We start from the raw sequence: 25,391 nt of genomic DNA on the forward strand, positions 1-25,391 counted from the left end.
TGTAGCCCATGTCCGGGAGGTCGCCAGCACACGTCGGCTGTCGGTGGAAAATAGCTGGAGTGGTGTCCTGGGGACGCCACGGGTGCAGGCAGCTCGAAGTGACCCCGTCACTGCAGCTGCCCTGATGGGCAAGCGCCGGTGCTGCCAGCACTGCCAGGCTCTGCCGCGGCAGGGTGGGCGACGCTCCTCGCTGGGGTCTGTCAGGGGAAATGCACCACGGAGTTAATGCATGCTCTGCTTCCAGCCCTCCTTTGTTAACGGGTTTGGCCCGGTGCCACGCGGGGAGCGCGGGCAGGCAGCGCTGGGGGCCAGCAGGGACAGTTTTTGTTCCACATTGTGGCTCCTCGGTGGAAAGGACGGTTGGCCAAAATGGGGCGCGTGCGAGCGCGGCAGTCGCTCCGCCTGGGGAGGAGCCCAGCTGCTCTCCTCGGCATTGAATTCCCTGGGGCTTTGTGGGAGCACGAGGAAGCTGTTCACTCCCAAACCCCGCTGGGGGTTTAGCTCGTGCTGTGGCAGAGTGCTGCTCCCCGTGCCAGCTGAGTGGGTGCTCGGGTGTCCCATCTGTAACGCCCGGGAGAAATCTGCCCCTACAAGAGATGTTGGGGTTTCCCTTGGTTCAGTGGTGTTGGGGCAGTGGGTGGCCATGGTAAGAGACAGCTCCTCTGCCCAGCCCAGGCCAGGGTCAGATCCTGCTCAGCTTTGGTTAAGCCCAGCACAGCGAGCAGACTGCCGGATTTGGCCATCCCCATCTGCTGGAAGCACTCCCTGTTTTGCCCAGCCTTTGTTTCCTCCCAGCTCCTCGTTGTTTTTCATGGCATTTTCCCCTCTGACTCCCGTGCTGCTCGAGGCTGTTGGTGCAAGCTCAGCGTTCGGGCTCGTGCTTGTTCAGCTGAACGTGGGTCTGCGTGAGCCGGGTTATTCCATGTGCTCCCCAGCACAAGTGGTTCCCGACTCGGCTCAGGGAACAGCACGTCCACCAGAACCCAAGGCCTAAAGCGGCCCACGGGGAATGACGCAGTGAAGGTGAAATTTCAAAGGGAGATGGGAAGTGCATGGCAGGAGCAGGGGAAACAGAGGAGAGAATAGCCGGAGCTGACCTCAGCAGGGAGGGGAGCCCGGCCACACGCATGGAAGGGAAATGGGAAAAGGATACAGCTGGGACTGGCTGTGACACCGTGTGCTCTGCCCAATGCTGTTCCGCTTCCTGCTTTTCCCCCAGGATGGGCTGGGGGAATGGGCCAGGTCAGGGCTAGCTGGGGGCAGACCAGGGCTCCCAGAGGTGAGCAGGGAATGCAGCAAACACACCCATCGGGGCAGCTTTGGAGCTCAGTTGGGAACCACCGAGCAGCCACCAGCACCCAGGGGTGCTCTCAGGCATCTGTGTCTCTGCATGCCAGGAGCTGGCAGCCAGGAAAGAGCCCTGATTTGGTGATGCCCAGCTCCCTGGGTGTGCTCAGAGGCGATGCAGGGCAGATCCCGTCCTTCCAACCTTCCCTGGCACGTAGCGGGAGCCGGTGGTGTCACCACGATCAGGGCTGGCTGTCGAGAAGCAGCACAAGCCGTCCCAGGGTAGCTGCTGTCCCTTCAAGCACTCTCGGTTTTGCCCAGGGATGGATGGCTTTTTTTTTTTTTTTTAACATGTGGAGTTTTATTTTTAGCTTGAAAAAAAACCTCCAGCCTTTAAAAAACAAATGCACACAAAGTTTTCGTGAAAAATACTCAACATAATGGGATTTTTTCCTTCTTCGCAAAACTGCCTGTGACATTTCTAAATGAAGGGTTCCTCCTGTCCTTCTGCTCTTCCCCCCTCAATCTTCAGTGAAATTTCTCCCTTCCCTAAGCTCCCATTTTTCTCCCCAAAACATGCTGTTTCAGGATGAGGCACAGCAACTATAAGGAATGTTTTTTTCTGGAATGCTTTATTTCAAAATTAATAAAATAGAAAAATGTAGCAGAAAAATTGTAAAAACATCCCTTTTGAACCCACTGCAATGGAATGAAATTAATATTTTTTTGTTGTTTCCCCCTTCTTCCAGCTAGTTCTCATCTGTCCTTAGCCTTTGGTGTGGGAGAACTGGGACAGTAAATGGCAGAGAGCAGCTCCTACTCTTTCTTTACTCAAGGGAAAGATTTTCCCATCCTAGTTGAACTCTTCCTTTGGAGCTGGAGAGGAGTTTTTGTAGCTGTTGGCACCCAAAATCCAACATCTGGAGGGATTCATGCTCCTGACCTTCTTCTCTCTCCAGTGGAGGGATGTTCAGAAGGCTTCAGGGGTCCACGGGGCTGTGGGAGGGCTGGGATTGTCCCAGGGGTTGACCAAGGGATGGGTGAGGGTGGAGCCGGACTGCAGAAACCTCAGGTCCTGGGGTTTTCCCAGGTGGCTTTGGGGAAGTCACTTTGTCCCTCTTCACCTTCATTTCCCTACCTGGGAAAGAGGAGAGCACTTTCTTTGTACCTGTGGGCTTGGACAGGTAGTTAATACCTTTTGATCACTCTGAGTTGCCACAGGGATTTGATCAGCCCCCACTGACTCGGTTGGAGCAGAGGACAGTACTTTTCCTTACAGGATGGAAAGGCATTGGCTGCTTTTCAAGAGCAGCTACTGGTTTCTCCAAGTTGAAGGCACTGGAGGTGGGGACGCTTCTGTCCTTAGACAACACAGCTCTCTGCACCCTCTTGGCACCCAGGAGCTTCCAAACCAGCATCCTCATTGCAGGAATTTATCCTCCGTGGTGACCTGAGGGTCTCACCTGACCCAGCCCAGGAGCCCTCAGACAGCTTGGCTGGGGATGTGGGGACATGGGGCAGAACTCCTGGGCCTTGAAAGAAAACCCTTGAGGCCAAAACAGGCTGAAGTCACACCTTCCACTGCAAAAGTCTTGGGCTCAGCAGGCCTCATTCTGCCACCCAAATTAAAGTAATTTCCCAGAGATCCTGTCGGAGTGGGTGATGCTGCTCTGCCTTGGGCACGTGTCCCGTCACTGGGAAGGGACCCTCTGGGGAAGTCTCAGGATGGAACTAGTGCTTGTTCCATCTGCATCTTGATCCATCAGTGCATCTGATGGGAGTCACTGCCTGTCTCTCTTCCCAAACTCAGGGGGAAATATCAGTGTTGTAGGCAGCGCTTGATGCAGCCCACGTGGGAGCCTTGGAACCCCCGGAGCAGGGAAGGGGAGCAAGGCAAACAAGCTTTGTCCAGGCTATTTATTTTGTGCTGGGGTAAGGGGTTTTGGGTTTTTTTTTCATTTCAGACATGCGATGAGCGTGTTACTCAGCCATGACTCGAGAACTTGTGAGCAATAAAGTCATCCTGAAGTCTGCCAAAAAAAATCTTCTTAGCACACCCACCTCATCACACGTTCCCACTGTAGCTACTTTGGTGAGATCTGCTGCTGAAAGGCGGCTACCTCGCGGGGAGGCTGCGGTGGCCATCTGCGAGCTTGCGGCAGTGGCCCGTGGATGAACCCGTGCCCGTGGGCACAGTGCCATGGGTGTCACCTGCCTGGTGACTGGGTCCCTCCGCCAGCACCGTCACAAAGATGGTGGGCTGGGTTTTGCTCCAAAATCCAAGAGAAAACAGAGCTGGAAGGGGCTTTGTAGTCCAGTGTAATCTTTCTCCTGCAGCCAGGGGCTGGGTCTTGGGTTTGGAATGTTGGGTTTGACCTTTTGGGGTCAGGACTGACCTGTAGTGTCCATGAAGAGGAGAGCCATGGACACATTCCTCCTCCTGCCCTGTGCCAACACAGCTCCATTGGGGTTGGCTGGATGTGAGGGTGGCCTGGGGCTCCAGAGCCCTGCACTGGCCACCGCTGCGGTCTGGGGTGGTGATGAGCAGCGTGGTGCATCCTCCAGGCTGTGGGAGAGGTGCCACGGAGGCATGCACCGGCAAACCAGGAGAGTGCTGTTGGAAGTGCTTGAGAAAATGCACACTGATACTAAAGTTTGCATTTTTGGGAGTTGACTGGTCCCTTGGGTGAGGATTCAGAGTGCAGGGTCCCCACGTGGGAGCCCTCACCCTCAGGCTGGCCACTCTGCCTGGGGGGTGGTGTAGCCCTCCAGTCAGGTACCGGGTCTGATGGCTCTGGAACTGGAATGCTTCTGGAGCTGGATATTGGGGTTCACTGTGAGAGGAAGCCCTGCTTTGTCAAAGGCAGGAAGGGCCAGGATAAGAAATAACCCCATGTGGGTGGGGTGGGATGCAAGGGGATGGTGTTGGAGATGATGGAGACTCCCCACCACCAGCAGGGAGGTGGGTCCGGGCGGAACCCCCTCGCCTGAACTACCGGGGTAAAATCCGCCTCTGCCACGGCCTCCTCTCTCCCCACCCCTTCCCCGCGCCGGGGCTCTAAATAATTGATAACGCTGATAAATAATAGATCTTGTATTTGCTCCTTCGCTGTCTCTGGCAGGGCGTGTGCGCTCGCAGCCTGGCGCTGCTGCATTAGGGTTACGGGGATGGGGAGCGCGGCTGTTGGGCCGGGGTAGGGAGCTCTGCAGCGGGGAGAGCATTCCGGGGAGATAAAGGGCTGGTTTGATGTGTGTTCATGTGGCGGGGCTGTTTTGCCTTGCATGCCTTTCTCTTTTGCTTTATTTTTTTCCTGGAGTGAAGCCTGGCGCCAGCAGTCTGGAACCAGCCTGACAAGCTTTTGAGTTATGGAAAGGGGGAGGAAGGGGGGAGGAGAGAGAAAGAGGGAGCGAGAGAGGCAGGGAGGAGGAGGGCGAAGGCAGAGGGAGGCAGCTGGGATGTGGATTATTAGGGGAGAACAAGAATACACACAAGAGGCTGGTGGGGTGAGGGCTGGGGGCTACCGGGGCTGGCGGGGAGGGGACGGAGCTGGCTTCGAGCAAACCTTTCAAAGGAGAATGATTTTTTTTTTTTTTTTTTTTTTTTTTTTTTTTTTTTTTTTTTGCATGGAGGGGAGAGGGGGAATTGAGTCATTTTGGGCATGAAACGCAAACCTCGCCGCGTCAAGGAACAAGGAAGTTTTTTAAAGCGCCAATTAAAGGGCTTGGAGAGGTCCGGGGCTTTTAAACAGCCTTGGGAAGGAGGGGCGGGGGGGGTCCTGGCCGGCGTTCAGGCTGCCGTCCCATCAGGACATTCCTTTCTGCTGAACGCTGCTGCTCCCGGCCCTCTCCTCCTCCTTTTCCAAGCTGCCGTCGAATCCTTTCCAACTCCCGCGTCCGAACCCAGGGAACTTTGCTCCGTTTCATCTCTCGCCGCCCGGCTCCCCCCGGCCCCGGCCTGTGCTCGGCGCTTTGATCACGAGCTGCCTGCACGGAGAGCCCCGGACCCCCGCACTCAGCACACCCGGGACGCAGGCGCCAGCAGCCCCTCCAGGGGCTGGCATTGCCAAAAATTCACACCACACCCCCCACCCCCGGTGATGGAGACCCCCCGTCTGCCATCACATCCCTGCTCCGGGAAGGCAGCTGCTCCAGAGAATTGGATGGGGGGAGGAGGGCTCGGTGCCCAGTGACAGGGAGTTGGCTCCCCAAAATGGGAGGGAGGGGGGAAAATGCCTCATGGGGGCTGCGAGGGGGTGGGTTGGGCAGCGTGATTGGAAAGGTCCCGTCGGGGTGCCCACGCCTGGGAAAGCCACGTGGTGCCCGTGAGCTCCCGAGCTGCTCCGGGGGGTTCGTGGCACTGGCAGCAGCGTGGCCAGTCTTGAGCAAATTCGCCAGAGCAGGGATATGGCAGGCAGAGGCTGGAGCAGCTCCATGGCATGTTTTCCCCTCAGAATCCCCCTCATTGCCTCCCATGGATGTCCAGCAGCAAGAAGCACAGGACTGAACGCAGCCTCCCTGCATCAGTCCGACGTGCCCACCTTTTGGAGCAGGGAGAGAGCCATGGCACACTGGGAAGTGCCGTGCTTGGGCTCGGGGGGAAATCCAGAGTGCTGGCGAGGGGATGGGGATTTGGAGCCGCTTTGCAGGGGCTTTGTTTTGTTTGGTTTCAGCGCAGCCTATTTAACTCCAACGACTGGCGAAGGCTGGGGAGAAAGGAGCTCTTTGTTATAGGCTGAACAGCCCCAGGTCTTTAACTCAGCTTGTGGGAAGAGCTCTGAGAAGTTGAGATAGCCCAGGGATAGGCGGATTTTGGGATGGGCAGATTTCACAGCGCTCTTACCTCTACAGTGAAGCACAAGAGCGAGGGTTCGAGCACTCACCTCCCCCCAAAAAAGCCCAGCACAAGCCCCGTGAAGCACCACCACCATCTGCCAAGTCTTTGTCTTCGCAGAGGAGGTGGAAGGGGGAACACCCAGTTTTTTGAAATCTCCATTACAGGTTGTCTATGAGCTGCAGCTCTTCAGAAAAAAAATACTTCTTTCTCTGGGTTTCCAGGAAGCAAAATGTTGCCCTCCTCTGTTTGCAGCGTAGCTGGAACAGAGAACTCGCTGCGTCCGAGCCCGGCCGGCGCTTCACTCCAGTGTCACATCCCTGGCAAGGGCCAGGAGATCTGGGGAGAAACAACTCCTACCCAGCCCACAGATACTGCAAAGACCTGTGAAAGGTCCAACCATCCTCCATCAGCCACCACAAATGATGGCCTTCTGCTCCCGGGGTGACCTGCTCCTCCTCTGTCACCTCATGGGTTTGGTTGTGTTGGCTTTGGACTGAGGTGGGTCCAATGAACACCAGTCTCCTCACACCTCGTGTTTCACAAGAAAACAATGCAAAGCAGCTCAACTGTGCACCCTTGGTCCAAATTCCTCAGTTTTTTCCGTTTTCTTCTCTTTCTCCTCAGTGACTGTTTGAGCTCTTCCTGGTAACTTTAGAGCTATGCTGGCAAACTTGTCCTCCAGCTCCTCCTTGCTGGAGATGCAACACAGATGGATCCATAATGCTGGTTATCTTTTATAAATCTCCAACATCTAAGTGTTGGGGATCTTAAACTAGTAGATGGAGGGAGTGACTATTTTTTCCCATAGATGTGGAAACTCAGGCACAGGCTACTTATCCAGGTGAAAAGAAGTCAGATTTTAAGGCCGGGTGACACAGTTTCACTTGGAAACCTTTGTTGCATCAACTTCCTTGGCATCTTTGGAGATGTTGCCGTGAGGAGGAGGCCCTTTTTCCTTTCTTTTTGCTCAGAAAGGGTCAAGAGCTGGGGACAGAGCTGATGACATGGCCCTGTGGCCCATCCCCGCCCGCCACCTCCCTGCTCATACAGGAGGCAGCAGGCGGAAATAAAACACAGTTCGGGGCTGGCGAAGCTGGGGAAGAGTGAGATGAGTCTTGGTGGGGAGACCAACCTCACCTTTCATATTCTAATGCCTTGCCTTTGCCTGATTTGTGAGCTCTCGGGAGTCCTGCTGGGAATTCGCTCGAACGGAGGCACACGCCGCCGTCCCTCGGTAAATTACACAGAGATATAATGAAGGAGGAGAAATCAGTTACTCTGTGACTGTGGCTCCCCAGGGGACCTTAATTCAAATATTTGTGGAGCTGAGCAAGTGGGGCGTTGGGGAGCCGCCGAGTTGGAGTGTCTCTCGACAGGTTGCTTGCAGGTGGTTGGTGACGGGGAGGCAGCACTCTGGGATACAGGATCCATCCCCAAAAGGGCTTAAGGTTCTTGATGGTGCTCTGGGTGTCATTAGCCAAGAGGAAGATTCTGGGGGAAGGTGGGACTGTGATCTGGCTGTAGCTGCCTGGTAAATAGAGGTGGGCTCCAGGCTGCAACTGGTGGTGGTTGGGATGGGGCAGCCCCGTACGTCCCTTTGTCAGTGACTTTGAACAGAGTGGGGTGATGGGGGCACTTACCCACCACCTGTGACCTGGTTCTGCATCGTCTCTTGGGGAGGGACTGTGACAGAGACCTGGAAGGGGACAGGGAGGAGCAGGGTTTGCAAAGCCAGGACATTTTCCTGCTGCCCACATGTCTTCAGTAATGGATATAGAAATGGTTAAACGCTGCGTGACAGCAAGGAGAGGGCAAACCCCACATTGCTCAATTTAGGAATGAGAAATCGATTTACCTCCAGCTCCATTCCCTCTGTGTGCCCTCAAGCCAGGCTTTCTGCCCTCTCTCCTCCCAGGCCACGCCAGTGCCTTGGACCTGAGAAAACAAATGGGATCCAATTTGCCCATCCAGCAACCTGCACCAGCAAACAGGGGCACAGCTGGGGGGGCCAACCCCTTTCTGGGTGTGTGCAAGAGCCATTTGGTCCCACTTCACCCTGATGGCCAAGGCTGTGGCTCCAGCAAGGGCACAGTGGCCCCTTGGCCATGCTGTGGTGGCCACTTCAGCAGCGAGCATGGAGAGCTGGGGTGCTGGGTGAGCTGGGTGCTGGGTGAGCTGGGTGCAGGGTGCTCAGTCTCCAAAGAGAGGTGGTGGTGTGGGGGCTGAGGGCAGCTGCGTTCCCCCAGTGCCATTCTGCACAGCCCTGTTCTTCTCCTGCAGGTCCTACACCATCACCCCAGCACTCAGACGCGATGCTGTTTCCAGGAGTTACATCTGCAAGTGTGAGCACACGCAGACACACTCCCCCTGTGCTCCTTGCACACCTGCTCACACGTGCACCAGCTCTCCCGCTCCCCAGCAGGCCGCTCTGCTCTGCTCTGCTCTCTGCTCGTGTGCCGGGATCACACCGCGAGTGCGCGGCAGTTTTGTCTCCCGGTACCGGGGGCTTGCCTGGAGCGGCAGCAGCAATCCCGCGCCCACCCACCCACCCACCCGTATCCCGAGCCCTGCCACCCACCACCAGCACCGAGCACGGGCGTCCTCCCCACACCCCACAGCCCCTCGCACGCCCGGCGCCTTCGGGGCTGCTGCGCGCACCCGCGCGCGGATCCGCAGCACGCCAACTGTTGGGAAGGGGAAAGGGAAAAAAAAAAAAAAAGAAAAAAAGAAACCCCACCGATTCAGCCGAGAGAGGTGGGGGGGGGGGGGGAGAGAGAGAAAGAGAGAGAGAATGACAGACTGCAATCCCCCTTGAGTGCCTAGCCTCATGAATATTAATAAGGTGGTAATTAAAATGCAGGGACACAGCAGGACGGATGCAGGCGCTGCCTTCGGAGCGCTGGGAACGGGGGGAGCGCGTCTTTCCAGGCAGGTTTTGATTCCGTTCTCTGATGAAAAGAAGAAAACGGAGCCTTCAACTTTAATCAGTTTAGAGGTTTTTTGACACAACATATCTTTAATTGCTGATATTTCTGCTCTTCTCAAACCCGGCTCCACCGACTCCAGTCTAAGCAGAGATAACGAGCCACGCTGAAGTGCCGTGGGTTCGTGCCGTATTTACGCCTCGACTTGTTTGCTACTTTCCTGGGGTTTCACCTCTTTGCCTGGGGTTGGAGGGCACAGCCCTGCTGCCACTTGCCTCTGCAGCCAGGCATGAGGCTGGAAACGCAGCCTGGCACCTCTTTGTCTAACACCCCCCTCCCAGCCTGCCCCACTGCAGCCTTTGGAAGACTTGTTTTTGGGGTGGTAAATCCCTCTTCTTGGCCGTGGCTGCGTAGTGAGCCTGGAGTTGGACATGATGGAACCTGGTCTGGGTGGCAGGGTTGGAGGTTGGGAGCATGGGTGGTGGCAAAGAGAAGGCTGGGTAGGGTTGGGTTGGGTAGGAAATCATGTCTCTTGAGGAGAAACTCTGTTCTCCTCCCCAGAGAAGGTTCCTCCAGTGTAAGAGTAGAGGTGGCTCTTGGGTTGTTGAGTTGTTATTGAGGAGGCTTAAAGAGATTCAGGGTTGGGCAAGGGTGCTGTGAAGGATGGACAGGGCAGGCCCAGAGGTCTGTGAGGAAGAAGAACCAAAGTGTTTGTCTTTCTTGGAGAAGGTAGTTACTCCAGAGGGTCTGGTGCAGTGACAGAGAGCCATGTTGCTGGGAAAATGAATGGAAAGTGTTGGTTGGTGCCCGAACGGAACGTCTTGGATGTGGGAATTGGACCATGTCAGCTCAGAACAAGGATTTAGGAGGCAATTTCTGGTAAAATGGAAAAGGACCCACAAAATACCCCATGCCAGTGCAAATAATTGTTTCAGATGAAGTTAAAATGTTTGGTTTGGCCTGAAAGGTTTTTGTTTTGTTTTGTTTTGTTTGGAGCTTGCCTAATTTACTTAGATCTCTTCTTTTACATTTCATCTTCTAGAATGAAAAAAACCCAGATTATTTTTTAAATTAAAAAGTCAAAAAACTCTTTTAGAAAATGCCCAAATAGAAGAGTTCATCATGTGACTGATGGGAGAAGGTGGTTTTTCATCTTCAAAGCCATTTCCCCTGCCCAACACAGGTATTTCTTTTTTTTACTCCAAACAATTTTTCAGCTTCACCCTGAGTTTCAGGATGATTCAGCCTTTTTGAATCTTCCAATTTTTGATGAATTTACTATTCGTCCAAAACCAAGCAAAGAAAACCCCCCTCAGCTCCTAGAAAGATGAAAGTGTGAGTAGAGCACAGTGCAAGTCCCCTCACAGCCTCACAGCTGGTGTCTCCCTGCCAGGGTTGGAGCTGGCCATGGAAAGGCAACGGGAGCACTCCTGGATCAAGGATGGAGGATAAAGGTTTTACCCCACCTTGGAGACACTGTGTTACCCAGAGAGTGACTGTGTGTTTCAGGGGGTTGATGTGATGTGGTTGTTTGCTCCTGCATCCTCCTGAGTCCAGAGGGATGCCCCAGGAGGATGTCATGGCCTTCAGGCTGAACTGCACTCCTGCACTCCCATTTCTCCATCCTAGGCTTTGGAATTTTCTCTCCCCTGGGAGCATGTCCTTGTGCTTTGCAGCCCTGCCTGGGGCAGAGGTGGAAAAGGAGAGCTGCAGCATCTTGGAGCCCTTGAGATTTTGTTGCCCACTGGACCAGGGTTGGAGCTCTTTGTGCAACAAGGTCTTTTCCATGGTGTCTTTCTGTAGGGATGTGGGATGCCCTTATCTACCAGGGGTTGGGTGTCCTGGGCTCTGATCCATGGCAGGCTGATATCTCCCTCTTGTCCTGCCCCACGGCAAGGAAGCAGCTGATCCAGCTGGGTTTGACAGCTGGATCTATCTCCTGTTGCTCTGTTTTTCCTCATCTGAGGCAAATAATTCCCTGTGTGGAAGGATGGCTGGTGAGTCCAAGTGCAGGTAGGGGTTGGGAATTGATCTGACTCCTTGGCTGGAAGGGCACTATCCCGGCTGAAGCCCTTTGCTGAGTACTGGCTTCTTGTGACACTTGTGTGAGCCATTGCCCTGCAATGCCCCTCTCCCTGGGGGCATTCCCTTTCCGCATTCCCACATCCTGCAGCAGCACAGGCTGGCCCCAGGAATCCCCAGGAACTCAGCTGGACCCTGATCCTTGCTGGAGGGAGTAAAATGGGTCCCCTTGCTCAAGGCACCAGCGCAATGCCAACTCCTCCACACTCATACCAGGGTGAGCCGAGACTGGGGTGGATTTGGGGTGAACTGCCACAAATCCAGTGAGTCTGTGTCTAGTCTTGCCCTTTGGAGTCCTCGGATTTTAACGGTTTTAATGTATTTTGTGGTGTGAGGGGAGGTTTTTTGCTTGTCCCTTCTCATGTTCGATTAGGTTGGGTGCCACAGTTTGTGCCTGGGGTTGGTGCAGGTCATTTTGCAGGAATGGCAGCTCAGTTGGCTTTCCTTAGCCATGCTGGAGCTGTGAAATGTGAGTATGATCTGGAGAACCCATCAGGGATCACAGCACGCAGAGGGGACAGGCAGGTGAGGGACCAGGAGAGGAGAGCTGCAGGGAAGACAACACCCATGGAAGGGGCCACCTTGGGATCAGCCTGGGAGGCTGGTGGAAAAACAAAGCTTTGGGTGTTAAATGGGGAAAAAATATTTATCCTGTTTTTTAGGTTTGTTTGTTGGGTTTTTTTCTTCTCTGCTTCTCCTCCTTCATCCTCTCCTTTCTCCTTTCCTGCAGCGCTACAACAGCTGGTTTGAGGCAGGACAAGGGGAAAGTCTAGTCAGTGTCTGAACTCCCCTTCGCCCCAAACCTCCCACTGCTGCCTTCCAGTCTGTGCTGAGCAAACGTTGGGAAATATCAGGTGTGCCGTGCAGATGGGGTGACAGGGCTGGGGCTCTGCGGTGACAGGGACAGCCCCGGGTGGAACAGACAGCCCTGGGCGACAGCCCCAGGCAGGGTGGCAGTGCAAAAGCCTGTGGTGGATGGAGGGAGAAGATATCACCGTGCTGCTAACAGAGGATTTAGGTGGTAAAACACGAGAGGGACCTTGTGTGGGAGCAGAGGCTGGGCTGGGGCTCGGCCCTGAGGAACGTGAGAGGGAGGGTACAGGATGGGCCCCCGGTGACGCTTCCTGGTGACACCCCTCCGGCAGTCCCAGTCACCCCCGAGTCACATCCTGCTTGTGCTGGCTCATGTCTCATCCTGCTGCCTGCAGTTTCTCAATCCCTCTCACTCCTGCCAGCGTTTCCTGGCTGCTGAGGTTGCTGCAGGGCCCTTGGGGCAGGCAGGGCTGGGGGGAGCCCCCAAGGCACCAGGGAATTTGGGATGGGAGAGTAAACAGCAGTGTCCTTGCTCACCTAGGGATGGTCAGAGCCTGGCCCTGCTCTGGCTCCTGCCTGTGTCCTGCCATCACTTGCTTCCTGCCCTGACTGTCAGCTGTGGGGCCACAAGGGCTCTGGCTGAGCATCTCCCAGTGTGCAGCGAGGGCTTACAGGTCCCCCATGCACCCATCCTGCTGCCTCAAACCCTGGCAGCAGGGGCAGAAAGCTGAGGTGGGAGTGAGCTGGGTGCTTATTCCCCTCCTCTCTCATGCCTTGAGCCCTGCACCGAGCTACAGCTCTGCAGGGGCGTTTGGGAGAGCCGAGCCGGGGCTGCAGATCGTGCTCCTGCAGGGCTGTCAGTGAGGAGCCCAGCCCGGCTCTGCAGTCCCAGGCTGAGCCGCTCTCGGGTCGTGCAGAGAAAACAAACACTGAGCTCCATCCTACCCTATTTTACAGCAGAACTGCCATTTAAGGGAGGATTTGGAGAGAAGACATCTTCCTGTTTCAGACCCCTTTTGCCCGCGCACCCCCTGCTCCCCTGTCATAAGCGGACCCTGCTTTGCAGAGCGTCCCAGCAGCTAAAGGGTGATCCTCTGGCAGCAGCTTTCCTGTGCTTGCCGGGTCCCTGCCTTGTGCCCAGTGCTCTTTCCTGCTCTCAGCCCCACCTCCGGAGGGGCCATGCCTGCAGCTCTCCCGGCAGCGGGCTCCGGGAAGGGCAGTGTCCTCCTGCGGGACGGTGTGTGCCCTGGCACCCGGAGCCGCCGGGCTGAGCCAGCCAGCGCGGGGGGTGAGCGCCGGCCGAGCCGGTGCCTCTTGGCTCAGCTCAGCGCTGGGGTGCTGAGCTTAGGATTTCTGGCCTTGAAGTCCTTCTGCATTGGCCAGGAGATTTCAAGGGGAGTTTTTGGCGGAGCAGGGAGATGCTGCAATACACCAGCGAGCTGGAGCCTTGGGGAGGAAGGGGGGGGTCAGCTCTTAGCTCTGCCACAGTCTGCCTGGGATAACCTTGGTCAAGGCTTTGTGCTTTGCTTGTCCTGCTGTAAAGCAGAGCCGTGGCTCCCACTCCTTCTGTGCTGCGAAATCTGCTTGTGCTCAGAGCCTGGCTGGCAAGGGGGGGAGAGTGGAGGGGGTCTGCACAAACTCTGGCTTTTTAGCATTAGGGTTTAGCCTCAGAGGAGCTTTTCCCCCCCGTGTGGTTTTTACCCAGGTGTGACACTGTCTTTGCTCCCACTTCTATCCCCCTGTGCTGAAGGAGAGGCTGTGTCCTGGCTCCTGCCAGAGCTGCACTGCAGCAGGGCTGAACCATGGATCCCCGAATCCCTGCAGACCTCAGGACTGTGGGTCTGGAGCTGCTGATCCCACTGTGACCCCCAAGCAGCATAGAGTGGGACCCCAGCTCCCACCCTCACCCGGAGCTGAGGCCTGTGGTGAGTTGCAGGCAGGGTTGGGGGTGCCCAGAGAGCACCCGTGGCTGGATGAGGAGCTCCCACGAGCCAGGCCACGGGGACCACGGCACTGGGGTGCTGCGTTTCCCCTACAGGAAAGCACTGAGGGAACCCACGAGGGTTATTGCACCCGCGTGGGGCTCGGGGCTGGGACCACCACTCGCCGTGGGGTGCTGGCACCGTGCATCCCTCCTCCTCCATCACCCTCTGGGAAGCGCCCAAGGGAGCCGGGCAGGAACCCCGCCCGGGGGTCCCGGGTGATGGGGGGAGGTCTGGGCTCTCCACTCCTTCCCTCCAGGCCAGGCAATGGTTAAATTCCTTTCCAGCTGAGCTGGCAAGCAGAGCCCAAGCATATTAGTCAGATCCCTGTAGGGGGTGGGGAGGAGGAAGGAGAGAGCAGCGAGGAGGGGCCGGAGCGAGCCGAGCCGAGCTATTCTCCGGGGCGCGAGTGCAGGGAGGCAGGCGCAGCAGGGCTGCTGCTTCCCAGAAACTTGATTATTTTTAACCCAGGAAGAAGAAAGGAAGGAAGGGGGGGGGAGTTGGGGAGGAGGAGAAGGAGGGGGTAAATCTGGAGGAACTGGAAAAACAGGCAGTTGGCATTTGCAGACAGCTTTGCAGAGGGGAGAGGAGAGCGGGAAGGCGAGCGAGGGTCCTGGTGTGGCACAGGGGTGCTAGGGCTGCCCAAGTCCCCCCCGCACCGCCCTGGCGCGGTGGTGAGGACAGGACGGGACAGGACAGGATGCAGAGCGGTGCCAGGTCCGGCTGGCAGCGCCCCTGCTGTGGCCAGAGAGCCCGGGCTACCCTGTGCCCTCACTTCCATCGCCACCTCCGGCCTCTCCCGGCGCATGGCGGTGCCCCCCGGGCTGGTGCTGGGAGCAGGATGTGGCCGGTTTCCCACCCACCCTCTCACACACACAGCACGTACACCAGCGGTTGTGGCTTCCCGGGTCCCTCCTCTCCCTGCTGCTTGGGACTGTGGCCGTTTCACAGAGCTGAGGGGATGCAGGGCACGAAGGGGAAGGTCTGGCTACAGGCACACATTGGCAGCTTCAGGAGCTGCTGGTGGGACTTCACATGTCTCTGCAGGGCTGGGTCTTGCAGGGCCACTGTGGGGAGTTGGGGCTCCCCAAATTGCTCAGGAACAGAGGTCAGGGTGCCTGAAGGAGGGACACTGGAGGTATCATGGAGAAGAAGGCAAGGTCTTTTTTCTTGCACTGCCTCACCACACTTCAATGGGAGTTCAACATCAGAGACCTTCAAAGAGGCCTTGGTGGCAGTCCTGGTGGCAGTTCTGGTGGCAGTTGTGGTGCATTGTATGGCTGTGTCTAGTCTGGTACAAAGCCCTGGGGCAATAGTTTAGAAGCCCTGCAGTTGGCAGGTTTTCGGGGAAACACTTCCCTAAGACCACAGATCATGTCACAGCTCTGGGCTCCTTGTGGTCCAGCCCCGGGTCAGGGTGGGCTGCCCAAAAGTTCCCTGTGAAGGTCAAACACTTTCTGTCCAAGCTCACAAGGGGAAGACCTGCCACTGCTCATATCAAGTATTTCTTTCACTTCAGCACCCACACATGTTGGAAGCTCAGTGTCCTCCATGGGAGAAGCGTTGCCAGCCCTTTCCTCCTCTGATTCTCACATGGGAAATCCCGCGCTGGGAAATGGCATCATGTCCACAGACACACCATGGCCAGACAAGGTAACGAGGGAATGAGTCTTGCCCCAGGCAGGTTTTGCCTTCCTGGTCTGTTGTGGGACTTGTGCTGTTGTCTCCTCTGCTCTGCCACAGCGGCCAGATCCTGAGAGAGGCTGATTTTATCCACACAGCAACATCAGTGCCGTGTACCCAGGGGAGGAGAAGTCCTTGATTCAGCAGACATGACCAGGCCTGGCCAGAAAATGGATGTTGTTCCTGAAAGGCAGAGAGGGGACAAGGACAAACAGCTGAGCTGTTGGGTAGCAGCGTTGGGTCAGGCACCGCTCAAAGCGCAGCCCACACTGGCAGAGTGTGCAGACTGCTTGGGTTTTCTACAAAAATGCCTTTTGACAGAGGTGTCCCTGCTCTGAGGGGCCCAAGTGGGGCTCACCAAAGGTATTTGCCGTGCTTTAGACCCCAGGACAATGTCACCCCATCCCAGCCAAGCAAGCAGAAGCTGGGGAGCTTCCCTGTTGCCAAGCTGGATCGCTGGTGAGGAAAACATGTCCAACCTGCTGGGTATTCCCTTGCGCCTCCTTTCCAAGCATTAAAAGTGCTAATTAAACCAGAGCTGTGCTCCGGCATCTGGAGGGATCGGCCGCCTTTCCCAGCAGACAGACTGTAAGCACCCACAGGGATGGTCCTCAGTGCCATCCAGCAGTGGAGAAGGTCACTAGGCCATGCTGCTGTTTGCACCCAAATTTTGAAAATGGGTGGCACAGCCCTGGAGCTGCGGATGCTCCCAAAGGGGATCATCTGCAGGGCAGCCCCACGGACAGCTGGGTGGGATCATCACCACCCCCAAAACCACAGATGTGGTGGAGACAGGGCGCAAAAACTCTCCTCCTCACCTCTTCTCCTCTGAGGTATTTGGAGCTGGCTCTCACCAAAGGGCTGGGGTGGGCACGGGGTGGGTGTTTCCAGCAAGAGGCAGGAATTCCTGACTCACAGCCAGTTCTGGGTGTTAATTCCCGCCTGGGAGTCTCAGCCACACCCTAGACCTCCAAAGGCACAAAAGCCCCTCAGAGGTCAAATGGCTTGAGAGGGGAAAGGGTAACTCCTCCAGTGGTGGTGGCGGGGCAGGAGGGAGCAGAAGAGAGGGACGATTTTTATTCCTGTGATTTTGCACGAGTGACCTCCCATCATATCCTAAAACCCAATGGAGCTGAGGAGCTGCCAGAACAGGGTGCAGTGGGGTGTCCAAGCAGGGGGAAGATGCCCAGCTCTATGGTTCACATCCCCACTGCTCAGAGGAGGCCTGTGAATCCCCCAGGTTCTGTGATGAGGCCAAAGTGTCTGTCTACTGCTGGCCTGGGGAGCAGCTCCACAGGCACTCACAGCCAAGTGCTGCCCATTGGGGAGCTGCCCCTGACCTCCCCAGGGGGCCCTTTCACCCCAGCCCTGTCCCCCATTCCCTGAGCCCCATAACCTGAGCTTGAAGGGAGAGCTGAACAGCAACTCCATCCCAAAACCAGCCAAAGACCCAGGGCTGGGTTGGGAGTTGCTCACAGTCCGGGGCTGCCTCCACAGCAACCTCCCCCCGGGGGAGGGCACCTGGGGCTGGGGCTCACGGGGGGCGCGGGCGATGGAGGGCCCGCCGGAGAGCCCCTTGTGCTGGAGGGAGCCCAGCTCACCGCCGGCAGGGTATTTTTTTTCTCCCTCGCTCTTTGTTAAGCCTCCTTTCAGCTGAAATGGCAATGCCTGGGTGTTCTGAGCTGACAATAATTGCTGCAGTCTAGACACTGTCTGGTATGAGGCACGGGGAATCAAAGAGGCCCCTTCTCTCACTGCGACTTTCACACATGCTCCCTCGCTCCGGCTCCTTCCTTCTCCCTCTCCCATGTTCCCTTGGTCTTTGCCTTCTTTTTTTTCCCCCCCTTGCTCCCCTCTATCTGCCTCTCGCAGAGATGGAGGAGAAGCGTCAGCATCTTCCCCCCCACGCTCTCCCTCTCTGCCGTCTGTTCCTCTCTCCCGCTCCCCCTCTCCCTCGCTCCTTCTCTCATCTGTCTCCTCTCTCCTTCCTCCACTCTTACCTTTATGCTATTCCCTTCCTCCCAAAGTTAGCAGAGAAGCAGGAAGGGGGGCTGGCAGTGCTGGGGGTTTAACTCCTTCCTCTCCCTCTCGCAGGCCCTCCTCCCCATCCCAGCCCCTCGCTGGGGTCCAGGGTGCCCTGGCTGTTTTGGGGTGTTTTGGGGTGCTGGGCTCCTCTCTGCCACCTGAGGCCACGGCATCAGTCCTGTGAGAGGCTGAGAAGGTTCTGTCAGGGTGGTCTGGTTGGATACAGCCTGGGCAGGGTGAAGGGGGCTGATGGACCCATCTTGCCAGCACCTGGATGAAAGGGAATCACCTTTGCTCTCCCTTTGCCTTCCCCACACCACGGGTGTCTCCAGCTGAAAGGGAACCCATCTTTGGGGACACAGGTTGCTCCTTCCAGTGCTCTAGCAAACCAAAGGGCCTTTTTTCCACCCAGACCACAGCAGAGCTTGCTGTGCTGCTGGAAGGGGAGATTGATCCCAGCTCACACATGGCTCACAGCAATGCTGCTGCCTCAGGCTGAGCTCAGCTGCCCCAGCGCTGCCCTGTGCCCACTGTGGGCTCCGGCCGGGCCACATCCCGCTGGTATTTCCATGTGGCCAGTTCCAGTCACACTCAGGAATTGAGCTTTTCCGCCCTAATGTATTAACAGATCATTTCCAGCTCAACCCTGGACTTCTATTAACCTCTGATCCCTGTGCAAAAGGCCCTTTCTCTGTAGAGCCCAACAAACAATGTCAAGTTTAATTCATGTGAGCTCTCATTGCAGAGGATGGACCATAAATGCTTTTACAAGTGGGGAAACTGAGGCAAGAGGCAGTGAGACCATTGAGTCGGTCCTACCAAGGCCAAAGCTGCCACAGGGCCATGTAATTCCCTTCTGTGGGACCCAAATTTGGGGCTATGCTGGCAGAGCCACTCTCTTGGCCATCCATGGGCACAAGTGAGCAGCTCTCCTTCAACTCCAGCATCTCAGTGCTGCTCTACCATGAAAAAGTCACATTAGGAAAGTATGTGATGTATTTTTAACTGTCTATAATGTGATTTAACAGCTGGAAGGGAGGAAGAACGCCAGCCCCATGCAATCTGCCAGATCTCTGCTGTCCACAAGAGAGGGCTTGGTGGACTCGAGGTTTTTCAGTGTGGTTGGGGACCTTGTTTGGGAAAAAGACAGGAAACAACCTCATCCTCAAGACAGGCTCTGACTCATGGAAGGCAGCGAGTTCAAGATGGAGGTGAGAGGACCCAGCAACTCCCGGCATGACACATTTGCCCCCAAAAGCCACCATGCTGAGTGCTGTGGCCAGATCCAATTCCCTCAAAGTGCTTTGATATTGGGATTCTTCGCATGCTCTGGCAATGGGGCCTGCAGTGGAGGTTGTTGGGCTCCCCTCTGCACTGGGGGCATTTAACATGGGCCACATCTAATGCCATTCCTAATCCTAGGTTCCCGTGACACTCCTAGGGCTGGATTTGCTGTGTAGCTGGGTGCTGCCAGGCTGCACCACCACCCTCCTGCCCCAGGGTGGGGAGGGCTCTGTGCCCCCCACGGGGTGTGCAGGGATGGAGCTCAGCAGGGCTGTGGTGTGAGGGGGACACTGCACCCAGGGTCTGAGGCATCACCTCCTGCCTCCCCTGCCTGCATCCCACGGGAGCCTCTGCCTCCTGTGCATTGACATCCTGCCAGGGAGGAATAGGAACAGCCTATATTTGGGTTCCTCTCTGTGCCAGTCAGGTAGAAATCCTCCTGCACTGCCAGTAATGGGTCTCTAACAGGGCTGAGCTCTAATGAGGACCCTCTGCGAGGTGGGGGCTCTTTGGGCAACCATGATAGGGCTTGTCTGGGGTGTTTGGGATGGTTTGCTGTCTCCAAGCAGCTGGATGCTTAGCGGGGCGAGTTTGTTGCCATCATTGGTGTTACTCCCCTGTGCTACTCCTTGGAGGACACCTCCCCCTCACATGATCCCCAACACTTAGAGGAGTAGAGCAAGACCATCTCCAGCCCTGTCCCAGGGGACACCCCTGTGGTGAGGTTCATGTGAGGAGCTGATTTTCCCTAGGGCAGCTTTTGGGGGCTGGAAACTGCTGGCAGCTGGTTCCTATATTCAGGACTTTGCACACACGCTGGAAAAATGAGCCACGGGAGGGCCCAGCAGGGAGGGGGCTTGGAGGGAGTGAGTACTTGGGGGATGTAACACCCACTGATGCTCGGAGCTGCTGCTGTTTGCACCCCTTTTTGGGGGGGTAATATGAACTCAGGTGGAGTCTCCTTGAACTGGGGGTTATCTGGCCGGGCAGAGGGTCGCTGGGCTGAGAGAGGGAGAGCAAGTGGAAACACAGGCACTGGGAAGGGAAACAACTTGCCAAAGGTCATCCTCAGGCCAGCGGCAGAACCAGGAATAAAATCCAGGTGTGCCAAACTGGTCCTTGTGTCGTATTCATGCACTGACACTGCTCTCCCCGAGCAGGGGCCAGTAATGGCAGAAATAGTTTCCCAAAGCCACTGGTGCCCTCCAGAGCCACAATTCAGGCTGTGGGGCTGGGAGAAGGAGAGGTTGGGATGTTTGAGGTCCCTTTTTCCCTTAGAGCATCTTTCAAGCCTCGCTGTGTGGATGGGGAATGCTGTTGGATGCCGGCTGATAAGGCAAAGTGGTTAAAAACACTGCCTTTATTTGAAAGCTTATCTCCAAATCCTAATGAAAACACAGAGGGAAGCCGGGGACAGCGGAGGGGGAGGACTCACACCCCAGCGTGGTGGGGACCAGGGCTGGGCGATGCTGAGCAGGGGGATCTGGTGGGCTTTGGAGTCTGGGTGGCTCTGGAAAAGGGGGAAGAGGGGATTTAAAAGCTTTGGGGCAAAAACCAAGGAACCAGGGCAAGACTGTTGGGTCCCACATGCAGGGAGGCAAGGGCAGCTGCAGCTCCACTCCAAGCACCCCAAATCTGAGATTCCTCCAGTTTTTTTTTAATTAGGGGCTCAGTGGGGAAGAAAAATCTTGAAACCAAGGAAACAAGGGAGACAAAAAGGAAAATGTCGGCTCCTGCAAGACAGAACGAGCTGGCTCCAGCACCCTGGGCTGAGGGTGGGTGCTGCCCCTGCTGCCCTGACCCCTCCTCCCTGGCTGGGGGGCAAAAAGGTGACCAGGCTGAGATGCAATAAAGAAATGAGAAGGTGAAAGGGAAGGTCTTGTGCAGAGAGGGACAAAGGGCATTGCCCTGGAGGGTGCTGAGCTGATTGGGTGACTGTGTTGCTGCAAGAGGAATGATGGAGGAGGTGAGCAGAGTTTTTTTGGGGATGCTGTGGAGCAGAAAACAGCCATGGTGGGCTCAGCGATCCCACAAGAAGCCGGGCTTTCCAGACACCAAAATAATATTCCCAGACCAAAAGTTATGGGGTAGCAGGGCTGGTAAAGCTGGGGATGAGACGTGTGCATGTGTGTGTGGATGTAGCCGTGGCTGTGCCAAGCCCCATAAATCACAGCAGTGCGGGCTGAGCCTCCATTGGAGGAAATTCTTCCTTGCCAGATTTGAACATTTCCCCTCAACACCCTCAGTTTTCCCCACCAAGCAGCAGAGATGTGGGATCCTGGTGATGGCAAGTGCAAAGCCCTTCTGGGGAGCCCGGCATCTCAAGGGAGAGGGATGTCACTGTCCCACAGACCACGGTGATGGGGGTGCTGGGCAGAACCCTGTTTTTCCCCACGTTGTGGCTGATCCGGAGCAGCACTGAGGGTGTGAGTGTGGACACCACAATCACCCCATCCCGTGCTCTCGTTCCCCCATCCACGGCCGGCCGGGCCCAGCTCTGCTGTGCTGGGGGAGTGTAAGTTGATATTTTCCTGCACGTCCCCAGAGGGTTTTTTCCATTACACAGGCAGAGCGGAGCAGAGCGGAGCGGAGCTGCCCGCTCGCCCGGCTCCCCCGCCTGCAACCTCTGGCACCGCTTTTCCAGCGGCACATTGTGCAAATGTAACCTTTCAGCGAGCCACTCCTACGGCAGGAAGCCGGGGGGCTCCGCTCCTGCCAGGAACGCAGCCGGCGCGGAGCTGGAAGGCAGCCCGTTAATCAGAGCCGGCTGACAGCGAAGCGCACAGCCTGGGCAACAGATTTCTGCTCCCTCTCCCTCGCTCGCTGCTACCTCGCCTTCCCGCTCCCGCTCGGCTACGCGGTCTGCCCTGCCATCCCACCTTCCTCATCCTCTGCTTCCTCCCCGTCCTCATCCTCTGCTTCCTCCCCGTCCTCATCCTCCTCTGCTTCCTCCCTGTCCTCACCCTCCGCTTCCTCAGGGTGCCAGCTGGGCTCGTGCTCCCAGGCACTCGCTTTCCCTCGCCGTTGCCGAGCGGGAGCTGCCCGTGCCACTTGGCTCGGAGCCTTTTGGGATCCCGGTGGGGACTCGGCACCCTCGGCATCCCTGGCGAGGAGGGGACCAGCTGTGACGGCAGCCGGGCCGAGGCGAAGCGCAGACTCTGGAGCATCCTGCCCGTTGCCAGCAGGCAGTGCTGTGCTCAGGGGTGCTGTGCTGGCAGGTGGGACCCCAGTGTGGCTGTGGTTCTCCTCAGGACCTTGTAAAGGGTCCCCCTGAAGTGACCCCCCCCAGCCAGGGGCTCCCTGTGACAGCCTGGTCAGGACTGTGCCCTTGCTGCTGGGTCACAGACATTTTCTTCTCCTTTAGGCAGTGCCTTGCCCACCTCCTGCCTGCTCTAAAAGCCGAACAGGAGTTTTATCTCCTGTGTGGGCAGCAAATACATCAGTGGGGAGGTCTGCTCTGCACCCACACACCGGCACATCCACACCAGCGCTGCCCCTCGGGGAGGGTTTATCCCTGGATCATTTCCATGGGGCCACAGACACTTGTGGCAGTACGATGAGGCCCAGTGTGGCATCCTGGGTGTGTGGGGCTGGGATCCTCTCCTGAGGGAAAGGGGTCGGCTGGATGGGAGCCAGACTGAGCCAGCCCACATGGGCTGTGTCCCCAGTGGGGAGGGCTGGGCTGGGACAAGGTGTTGGCCAAGGCAATGGCTTGGGTGATGTTCCCCAGGTGCCAAACACACCTTCATGCTGAGGTAAAGTCCAGAGAGGAGGAAAAGGGAGGTGAATAAATCCCATCATCACCTTCTCCCGTGCAACAGCCTCCCTTTGGTGCAGGCAGAATGCAGGGCAGTGTCAGTGTTGGGTGCTTCTGCAGCCTCACTTTGGGCTTGCCAGGAGCAGAGGGCCACCAAAAATGGTCACGTCCAGCCCTGTTCTTCCCCAGCTCCTCCCACCCCTGCAAGACCAAGCACTGAGGGTTTTTCTTCCCCAGTGAGGTCCTGTTGGAAGCACCAGGGATCCCTCTGGCCAGGGAATGATGCACAGTGCTGTGACTTTGGGGGAAGGATTTATCCCCCTCCTAATTGCACAAAAATCATCTGTCTAAGCCATGTGGGGGTTCTGGGCTCACAGGCATGGCCAAGCAGAGACACAGGGGGCATTTTTATCTGCTTCTGAGATGAGTTTGCCTTGCTGAGGATGAGAGATTTGATTTTCAGAGCCGCTGAGCCTGGCGTGGGCTGGACTGCGGGTTCAAGGGCTCTTCCAGCTGCCCTCAGCCTCATCACCAGGCCGGCTGGTGGGGCCGGCACTGCAGCCCCCTGCATTTTATTTTTCATGTCTGATTTCTTCCCGTGTTTGAAACACGAAATGTGCTGCATTGTAGCATCTGTTTTTGTGGTATTTCCAGCCCAGCTGGAAGCAGGAGGCACTCGAAATTCAGAGATGGAAAAAAAAAAAAAAGGAACTGGTGAGACTTCTTCTTCCTGCCAAACTCACCAAACCCAGGATGCCGGGAGAGCCCTGCTGCGGGCGCAACATCCCGGGGCCTCAACTCTTCCATCCTTTTCTGGTTGTCTGCTCTTTGCTCATCCCAAACCATCCTCTCATTCCCAAATCACTTTCAGGACGCTGCACAAAGCCTGACCCTGCTGTCGGAGCCGCGGACGGCGAGATAATACAGTCGCTGAATTTATTTCACCTTTTCCTCTGGTTGCGAATTGTCCGGGAGCAGATGGCGATTTTCTCAAGTGTATCCGTTATTCGAAGTCACTCACTGAGACAGTGATGGCTCAAACAAATCCCAGGCCCCCTGCAAAGCCATCATTTGGTCTTTCCATCTGCCCAGCCGCCGCTGTCGGCGTGGGCTCGGCTTCCGCCAGCGCGCCGGAGGGAAGCGCGGAGGCAGGAGAGCTGGTGGATGTGGTCAGCATCCACGTCTGCACCTTTCTCCCCCTTCAGCTCTGTGGAGTGCGGGGATCCAGAGGCTGGCAGGAGTGGCTGGGATCCACAACCCACCTCTACTGGAGTTTGGGAGGTTTGGGGTTGCGCTGGCTCGCTCGCACGGTGCCTTTCTGCGCAGTGAAGATGTGAGGGTAACTCGCTGGGAGAGTGCCCAGTTGCAAACTGGGAAGCTGCTTCTCAGGAGAAGGCACCAGATGCGGTTTCTGCTGCACCTCTCTGCTTGGCCCCGGAGGAAATGGATGTTTTTAGGGTGATGAAACACTGAAACAGCCCCAGGAGACCTCATGTGTGAGGTGTCCCTGGGGCACAGGCTGGTGTCACAGCCAGGGCTGGAGGTGCCAGGGGTGTGCCCAACTGTGAAGGACATGGAAAGGGGACCTTCCAAAGCAGCCTGAGGATGACTGTAGGTGGCCAGAGCCCTCCCAGTGTTGGTGACACCTTGCTGGAGGAGCTGGGCAGGTCCATGAGGGACAGGCTTTGCCTGGTGGCTTCTACCAACCTCCTCCAGTATCTCCAAGGAGACTTGTGTGCCCATGGCTCTGTTCCAGGTGCTGGTAGATTGGGAAGGGGCCAGGCACAGGTTTTGATCCAGCCACAGGATAACATCCCCCACCCCTCGAAAAAAAAACCCAAACAAACACCAAAAAAGCAACAGTGTAATTGTGAAAATGGAGAGAACCGGAGAAAAACACATGGATTCCCAAGCTCACTTTCAGCCCAGCAGTCAGTCCCTGGAGCTGGGGCTCCAACTTCCCCACCCAGAGAGGCGCTGAGCTGGGAAAATGCTCCCGCAGCGATCTGCTCCCTCCTCCTGGCTGAATTTGCCTTTTTTTTTTCTTTCCCCATCTTCTGTCTTGTTCCCTCCCCAGCAGAGACACGGAGGTGGCCGGTGTCCTCTCGCAGGGATACCAGGGCCATGCAGAGGGCACTGTGGGGGGCTGCAAAGGGTTTTCAAAGGGTGAAACACTTTGAAATGCAGTTTCCTCTCGCCTCTCCACCTCCCCCCCGGGCTAAACAAATACCCCCTGGCTGGGAGATGCCTCCTGCATCCCCCAGGCTTTTGTTCCCAGGCTTTTGTTTAGGGCTGGGAAAGGGGCCAGTATCCCCCAGCCTCCCCAGGGACACCCATGTGGACAGGGTCTTGCCTGCCTGGGATGCTGAGAGGGAGGCAGGAGGGGAGAGCTGCCTGTGCCTGTAGCCACAGGGCTTGGGGACATTCCACAAGCCATCTTGGTGGCCCTTAGTGGCCTCCAGCTGCTGTCCCCCTTGCCTACCACCCCACTGGCACTTTCTACCCATCCCTGGGAGCTACTCCTGGTCCATCCTGTTCCCTCTGTGTCCCCTCTTGGCATTCTGCCACCAGCACAGCCTGCAGGCTCTGTGCACTGGCGGTGCCACCAGCTCATGCCCCTCCCAGGGACACCCCAAAATGCTAATTTACATCCACCACCCATGGGATCCTCCAGGCAGAGTCATCAGCTACATCCTCATGACAGAGACCTCAACAGAAGC

At 56.7% G+C, this 25,391-nt stretch overlaps 1 long non-coding RNA gene across 2 annotated transcripts in view; it reads left to right on the forward strand.

Annotated features, from left to right (window-relative positions):
* The window catches only part of LOC113969789, a 107,309-nt gene extending 91,169 nt beyond the window's left edge, over nt 1-16,140 (forward strand). For both annotated transcript variants that reach the window (XR_003534932.1, XR_003534931.1), the window contains 2 exons: nt 15,442-15,575; nt 15,704-16,140. This is a non-coding gene — a long non-coding RNA (uncharacterized LOC113969789). The remainder of the gene's footprint in view (nt 1-15,441; nt 15,576-15,703) is intronic.
* The last annotated feature ends 9,251 nt before the right edge of the window (nt 16,141-25,391 follow it).

Source organism: Neopelma chrysocephalum, unplaced genomic scaffold (genome assembly GCF_003984885.1).
Source record: "Neopelma chrysocephalum unplaced genomic scaffold, ASM398488v2 Primary Assembly neopelma1_74, whole genome shotgun sequence".
Classification (NCBI taxonomy): Eukaryota; Metazoa; Chordata; class Aves; order Passeriformes; family Pipridae; genus Neopelma; species Neopelma chrysocephalum.